Source organism: Amblyomma americanum, chromosome 1, assembly GCF_052857255.1.
Source record: "Amblyomma americanum isolate KBUSLIRL-KWMA chromosome 1, ASM5285725v1, whole genome shotgun sequence".
In the NCBI taxonomy this organism is placed as follows: domain Eukaryota; kingdom Metazoa; phylum Arthropoda; class Arachnida; order Ixodida; family Ixodidae; genus Amblyomma; species Amblyomma americanum.
The window spans coordinates 283,720,885-283,729,631 of record NC_135497.1 but is presented as its reverse complement, the minus strand read 5'-3'; positions in this window follow the sequence as shown (position 1 = coordinate 283,729,631).

Here is an 8,747-nt window from a genome sequence, read left to right as displayed (position 1 = left end):
TGTACTAAACCGAGCAGACGTGCGAAAGCATGTGTCTAGCCTTATTGGCTCATGGTTTAGCTTTCTTGGGTCATAGGCACAGCTGGCGACGATATTAGACTCTGGTTAATATCTGATGTAGGTTAAGCTCATCTGATCTTTTCGCGCCGCAGATGGAAGTTGATGAAGACGAGGACGTACAATGCACAGCGCGAGAGTGTGTTGCAGTTTAACACGAGGCGCAATAGGCTGCGGCGATGGCATAGTGCCCTCGTGCAGTGGCCACCGAACCTGATCTGTTCGCGCCGCCGCGGATTTCAACCCCGCCAGTCGCGGCAGTATTAATAAAGGTCAAGGTTAAGGTCAAGACTTCAGTGATGGCCCGACTTTTGCAGTTTTTGTCATGAAGTACAGAGTCGATCACACTTGTTTAGAGCGCTCGGGCGGTGTGCTGCGGAGCAAATGAAGTGAAATATTTTCGCAACTGCTTTGCTAGCGTTAAGGCGCTGATGCCTGTGCGGTTCACGTGTCTATCCGGCGGTTATCCAGCGCAAGCATTATCTGTGAAAGTCAATAACTGCTTCAGAATGTCGCCTTATTCCCCCATTAAACAGCGTGCGCTAACAGCACGTACACTGGCAACTTGGAGACAGAGGAAAGCTTCTTTCCTCTGTCTCCAAGTTTCCTGTGTACGTCCTGCTGGCGCACGCTGTTTAATAGAGATGTATCAACTAGCCCATCAGAAAGTTCTACTACAGCTTATTCCCCCCGGACGGCACCTCCCGAGCACTCTAGACAAGTGTGATCGACTCTGTACTATAAAAAGGAAATTTCCTCTGAGGAAGGGAACCAATACAGTAGGCGGCACTTTTAGAACATTTTGGGGATTTTCCCCTTTTATCACATGCCTTGTCGATAGGCTACACTTTGCGCATTTCTTTCACTGTCATTCAAAACCAAAAAAATAGAAGCATACGGCTGAATGTTTCTTTTTTTAGATTTAGAATAGGACGGCCGGCTTAACAGTTATATATTCGATAGACTAGTATAAAGGCGAGTGGATTGTGCATCTTGTTGTAGAATAATGAAAATAAAATGGATTCCTCCGCGGATTAAACAGCGTGAACGATGACACAGAAAAAACTTTGGCCCAGCCCCAGTTGCGCACGCATTTGAAGTGACAGGAGAAACATATCGCAGTAAAAAAAAAGAGAAAAAGGCTGGATGCAGATTTAGTGCGCAGGCCGAGTCGCAACTGAAACGAGAAACACTGCGGCGGCAGTTTCTTTAACCATGCCGCTCTCAGGCGCCTCTATCCCCATTCTCGACCGTGAGAAATGTTTCTCGCTTACCCGCATTGCCCACTTGTCGCCTCTACCTGATATGTTTTAGCACCTCCCGACACCTCTCTGGGCACTCATGCGTGTTGCTTCCCTTTCTCGTGTGCATGAGCATCTGATATTAATTACCTCGACGCCTTTTCCTTCTCGTTTTCGTGTTTCCTTTTCGTCCACATTTTCCTCCACGGGATGAAGCTGACTTCAAGTGTTGTACGTTGTAGTACCTACAATGTACTTTAGCGCCACAATCGCGGAAGCCTAGAAAAACTGCTTCCTAAAACCGCAGTCATCGCCTGCGCAACACGAATGGAGGGCCTGTCCGGCATACGCCGCTCTACCATTGCCGCTCAGCGACTCGCGCGCCGCGCCTCCGCGCGGAACCGCACCCGCAGGTGGCGGAAAGCGGCCGAAGAAAAATGGAAACGCACGAAGGCTGGGAGAGGAGAGAAGGAGGAAAAAACGCGGCGCGCTTGGAGCGCTCCGCGGCGGCTGCGGAGTGTTGGTGGCGCGTTCATTGCACCGGACGCTAACCGCAGAGCAGCAAGAAGTCCGCTGCTGCCGGTGCCTCTGCCCTTCCGGGATCGGTTCGGTAATGAAAGCAGAGTGAGAGCAATGCGGGGGGAGAGGACAGGGAGGAAGGCGCGAAGCGCATGTGTACGCACGCGGCAACGCCCAGCTGTAACGCGCGTCGCGCGCATACCGCCGTATACGTGAGTGCGTACTTCATTGCAGTTCGCAAGCTTAAGGGGCCGCTCGAGGAACTCGCCAACCAAACATCAAATCTAGGCTCCGCCGTAAGCTTTTCTGCCCGTGGAGTCGCTGAGGAGATATTAACGGAAGATCTTCCCACCATTTCACTGGCGATGCGTGGCGGTAGTCGTGCTGAAGAACAGCCGAGATCACGCGTGGTAATATTACGCGGTGTACCTCCGAGTTTTGTTTACTCGAACTTGCGACTAGTCTGCGATGTTGGCTCATCGAGCTGGAGGTTTGCCACCCTTCTCGTGTGTCTTCCAAGGAAATGTAGTCAGGTAAACTATCGGTGAATACCTTGTAAGCAGAGTACGACAAAGACTCTCAGAATTTTCTCTTAATGCTGAACAATTTTTAAGACAAACCTTAGCAATTTCCTGGCAGGTGTCCGTCGACTGAAGTAGCAGTGATAGAGCGGTGTGCGAGCAGGCAGCACGCTCCTTGGCTGAGAGCCGGACGGAATACATTTCGATTCTGTTTACCGTGCCTGTGGTCGATCTAATAAATTTAGAGAGACCGCTGTGGGTAGTAGAGTCAAATGGTCGAACTAGAGGTTCGAAACTCGCGGTCGTGTCGAGGCCAGGGTGTAGAACCGGAATATTTTCCGGTTCGGTTCGGGTTCAGGTCTTTCGGGTTTAGTTCCGGGTTTGACTCCGGAGCGAATTTCTGTTCCGGTTCGAGTCAGTTCCGACCAGATCGAAGCGGTTTCAACTGGTTCAAACGGGATCAGGCCAAAAAAATAAATAAATTCTGAACATAGATGGGTTTTAATAAACCTTGCTATGCTGTTTACTTTTCTCTGTGACATCGGTATACAGAATAAAAAATTGTTTAATGCGACATGTTTTCACTTTACCCAGTTTAATTTACGGTCCACGGCAAAAAAGGTAAGAATGTATGACAAGAGCCCCAAAATAAAACGAGCTCAGAAAAAAATGTTACTCGTCCAGGTATACGCTAGAATCCATCGAATGATACCACATTTGCCAAAGGGAACCGAGCAACAGTGCAGTGCAGTGCAGTATGTATGCTGTAACCCATGAACGTATTTTAATTTCCCGTTATCTGTGTTTTTGTTCCACTCCCCTCAGTAATGCCCGCTGGGCCATGAGGGTATTTGAAATAAATAAATAAATAAATAAATAAATAAATAAATAAATAAATAAATAAACAGGTTTTTGCATCTCAACCGTATAACGGAGACCCTAAAAACGAAAGGTGTTAAAACGTGGCTTACTCTACACAGATTCAGAGCTCAGGGGATGCCATAAGTGGTGCTTCGCAACGCGGGTAAGAAACAAATCACCGTTGCCCGGTTACTTTTGGGAAAGACGTTACATAAGGCTGGTTTATGGTTTACGGGGTTTTAACGTCCCAAGGCGACTCAGGCTAAGAGGGATGCCGTAGTGGAGGGCTCCGGAATAATTTCGACCACCCGGGGTTCTTTAACATGCACTGACATCGCACAGCACACGGGCCTCTACAATGTAGCCTTTATCGAAATTCGCCCTCCGCGGCCGGGATCGAACCCGCGTCTTTCGGCCGGGTCAGCAGCCGAGCGCCATAACCACTCAGCCATCGCGGCGGCCGCCACATCAGGCGGATACCTGGTGGATTTTGCGTCTAAAAAACATCCCGCTTCAGCAGTTTCCAAGACCGCGTAGCACGAGCCACAGGTCTCCGCTCGTGTAAGTCGAAAAGTTCTGCGCAGAGTGCACGTACTTACGCTGGCGCCGTCAGGACCTCCGCACGCGCCCTCTACGTTACCGCACACTGTTGAGAAAGGCAGCTGTTCTGTTTCGGCAGCTTCACACACGCATACTCCTCGCTGTAACCCCAATACCAACTTGCCAGTCATCCCCCCCCCCCCCCTCCCCGGATTTTTACCACATGGAATGAGAAAATTTGATACCCCCCTTTAGCCGCCCATTCCCCACCCAACAAGAGCCTCGTGGGAAAACTGGCTCTCTCTAACAACCAAGAGCTTACCAAACATATTTTATTTAAATCACCGGTTCGACATCGTCTTAGTAACTCGCCTTGTATGTCTCAAGCCCCTATAGCTCAGTATCTTCAGAAACACAGCTAATCGTGGCTTCTCGCTAGTACAGCGTAAAATTAAGACTTTGTCATATATGCTGATGACGTCGGTCTGTTTTGCCCCGATAAAAAGAGTACGATAAAAAAAAGCAGGCTTGGATGGGTTGGGAGCACTTCGTTTCAGAAGAGGGCAAATACGGGCTGGTTGGTACGTTTTTGAGGAACTGGATAAAACAGCCCGACAAAAAATTGGAGGGGACACAATCTCCGCTTAACGGTATGACGCGAAAGAGTTAATGACTTAATATAAAATATGCGGAAATGGACATTTCCTCTTTACACTGATAGATCCCTGGGAGTCTCCACACTAATCCTGGCGCAGGGGTGTAGCGGCTGCGCAGTGCGCCACAGGACGTGTTTTGGTGCTAAATAAACGAACGACTTCTCTACACCGCAAGCTTTCTTTTCAAACGTTGTGCATTCGCCGTCTCTATAATGAGGCTAATATCGCCTTGCGGCTGGTTTTATGGTTTTATTAAGTGTAGGCTGGTCATGATGCCGGTCTTCGTTGCTTGTAACATTTGTGTGTGAAAGCGTACCTGAGTTTATGCCTTTTTTCTGACAACAAAAGCATAACAAGCACGTCTTTATGCGTGTTATTTAACAAGACACTGGTTGACACTAGCAGCTAAGGTACGCATCAGGCTGAAAATCTTTTAGGTCACTGGAGTGTTGTTATTCATTACCCCCCACCTTTTTTCCAAATAAAAATTTGTGCTTTGACTCAACTCGTAAAGGCTGGTATCTTGGAATGTCACTTACTGTGTAGTAGCCTCCGTGCCAGAAAATTCAAAAGAATAAAGCAGCAGGCCAAATACGCGCAGACAATGTAGTACCGCTGCTGAGTTGCGGCACGGATGAATCCGCGGCTTTGATGGCTGCCTTTTCATCCAATGTGCAATTTCTTTTAATGGAAACCTCATGTACAGTGTGTTCATTTGGCAGATGTCAAGTTGCGAGTTTAGAGGAATGTGCGAGTGATGTGTGCCTGTGTTTTCCACAAGCATGTATGTCGTGTGCGACTAAAGAAATATAAAAGCACTTTGCCACGACGTTTACTCACTATCTTCTGTGGCGGGGCTAAGCGAGCATTGTCAGTACTCTCTCACGCGCAGAAATTTTGCTGAATTATCCCTGCTTTCACCGTAAGGGCGTTCACAACTCTGCTCACACGAGGGCCGATTTTCGTGCTATCTTTTTTTTTTCAATAAAGCGGAAATTCTAGGTCCCACTGCCAGTGCGACAATTTCTACCAACGAGAAGGTGTACCACAGGCCGGAAATATTTCCTTGTGCTATCGACACCCGACGAAGTGGCAGCTACAGTCATATCATCGCAGCTATGACTCGTCGAGGACCATGGCTATAGTGGGAGTGAAGCTATTGCGCTCTTGCGAGTCGTGTTCTCAAATGTATCGCGTCAAACAGCGATGTCATTTGAATGCGAAGTCTATTAGATAGTGCACTCGCCACAGGTGCCTTAAAAAAAGTTTCCATTACATGAGTCGGGTGTTCGGGGCCACCTCGTGTAAAGCATGCTCAAGAACGCACGCAGGCGTTCCTGAGAGGCGGCGCTAGCTCGCCTCCGGTGCCTTTCCGCGAGACTGTAGCAGCTTCGTGGGCGCCATTGTGCAGCCGCGGCTGCCGCAGTGATAAAATGGCAAGTGACGACATTGTGCAGCCTCTTTGCTCCTAACACTATCGGTAGATGACGCGCGCCACCACAAGTGCACTTTTTGTAACTGATGCTGAGTTTAAAGCCCGGAGGCAGAATTACGCTCGGCTCCTTTGTCTCCTTCGCGCTATGAACAAGCGCCCGCACTCTCCTCCTCAGTGCGGATGAAAAACGGGGGAAAATGGCTGTGTTTTAGCTCTGGTTAAACCTGGAGTGACGCGATAGCTACACCTGACCGAGTGGAACTCGCTCAGTCGAATAGCAAAGTCAGTCTTTCGCCGCCCCGTTTCGCTGGGCTGTCCTTCATCTTCGTCCCACTTGACACGGCGCATGCGCACAGCGGTTGCAGTTCGGTTTCGCCGGCCAACCACGTGACGAACCACCTGGCTGGTCACGTGACCACGTGACCAACTACGTGATCAGGGGTAGCCAAGTTGAAGGCTCAAAGAGGTGGCATAGCGTAGCTATCGCTACAAAAGTTCAGGCTCCCAGGATGCCTACGAACAGCGTCATTCGCCCCACTGGGGCCCCGAGTTTAGGCCTTGGGGCGACATCGGCCCTTGGCTGACTGGCAACTCGGCCGGCCACTGCTTCCACACTCTTAATAGGAATACACCTATATGGGAGCCAATAGGGTGTACGCTGTCCTCCAGTGCACTCCATTTTATGAAAGGATTTATCCAGGACAACAAAATTTCGCGCCATGATATGTCACAAATTGTGATCGATATGAAAAAGGTCTCTTAAAGGGAAAACTTCAGCGACCAAAAGTGATCATGCGCACCCTTTGCGTTGCGTAAGATTAGTTGTAGGGTAAATTATAAGGAATTATTCTCTCCATTCGGCATAGAGTAACATGTACTGAGTATTTACACTCATTTTATGTACTACGCAACAAAATTAAGGCAGTTTCATGCAGTAGCACTTCTGAAGCAAGCGAATACCACTTCTCCTTTACACACTTAAGGAGCAGCCTTACAATTGATGCTGTGGCTCAAAGCTTGCTGCCTTCCTCATAAACCCGCCAACATTAAGCTGCTCATAATTTTTGTTTCACGCCTACTGACGTCCTTCTGATATACGCGCTTCCTTTTAATTATGTTAATTTTGCTGCATATCAATTTGTCAAGTTGCTACAATCTCTAGACGTATTCCCCGTTACGTAAGGAATGACGATATCGCCATGATATTCCCATACCCAGTAAGCCAAATAAACGAAGCTGCCCGCATAGTCCGGACAAAGGTACTGTCACGAATCTTTGCACTATTTGTTCACGCTCAAAGCCGCCAGCACGCGACTTTCTCATTTGCTTGTGACGTGACGAAACTTATCCGTAATAATCGCAGTCACGAGCAACTGCTTCCACTGTGTTGCAGGTTACCGTAGTTCGATTGGGTCTTTATCTGGATGGTTCCTTCCCACCTTTCAACTGAGCGCAGCCGAGAGCGGCAGGCATTTTGTTCGACGACCGCCGTGTGCGCTTGTTATCAGCGCCGCCAAGTCATTGGATTCTGTGTGGGCGCCAGTCATTCCAATAAAGAGTTTCTTTTCGAAAAATTGTTGCTGTCTGCCGGACTGCGTCGCTGCATTGTGAGAATACTTGAAGAATGGCCATTGCGAGCACACGTAGTACGTATCCCTGCACCAACATGTGTGCGCGCGGACACGTGCCACGTTCGGATGCGGCCGCAACGGAAACTGAGTGTGCAGCTGCAGCAGCGTCTGCGGCTGGTGCTGTACTTCCTGGACGACGAGTATCAACGGCAGCGTCTTCTGCGGCGAGAGGCCCGTGCCGACCAACTCGGGAGAGTTTCTGGGCCTTGTCGCCGGTTCCTGCACGCTGTGAACATCCGGTGATCTTTTACAAAACGTGGCGGGTGCAGCGTGCGGCTCTAGCGCGTCCAAAAGCGACCAGAGACAAGTCATGCCTGCGCGTTTAAAACCCATTACTAAACGTAGCCATGGCACTGGGGACAGCGTGTAAAAATAGAGTTGTTAGGGGACAGGCATACGGAAAAAGTGATGTGAGAGAAAAAGTCCTGGAGATTTCATTTCATTTCATTTCACTTTAATACCTTAAAGACCCACTGGGGGTATTACATAAGGGGTGGGTACATACAGTCAAATGAACAAGTGTTATGTTGAAAAATGGTTGGTAACAGCTTCGGCGAATGTGGATGGGCATGAGATGGTAGCGATGTCATTGGAGAGGTCGTTCCAGTCGTACGGTTGTCCAGATGTACGGCATTTCGCTCAATGGTACCGGGTCGTATTCGCAAAATAACGTCGTACGGCAAATCAGTACGTCATTGATATTGGGATGCTGAAACTTCAATGCACAAGATGTTGCAGCGCATTATCGTTTGACAGAAAGCAGTAGTGCATATTTATGCCATAAAAATAGGCAGCGGCAAGTAGTACTGCGCTCAGTATAGCTTACAACGCGTCAAAGGGGAAGCAACTGAGGTTTCCGCGTTAACGCCCAATGTTAAAAAGCACCCGACTTCAACATTCAGTGTACTTTGCTTGTATCGACAGCTAACTCCAACGATTATTAGCACAGTTGTGCTTGCACTCCTACTATTAAATCTTGCTCAATGCATTTCATATTGAGCACGATAGTACGTGTTCTGTGGTGAGGACGCAGTTGGGCAGTATATCCCGAGAAGGCGAGTTGTGGACTTGAAAAACTTATTTCCGGCCTAAACAGAATTCACTAGAGTTAAAATTTCTAGATTACAAGAAACAAAGTTCGTGTGGATTGCGACCCATCTCAAATATTCTTATTTGGAGAACCACGTATGTTTCCTAATTTACGTCTGAATATAAAAAAAGTAAATTTTCGCGAACTTTGAAAGATATTTTCTTAAAAAAGTGCCCTTTTTAACAATTTTAATTTA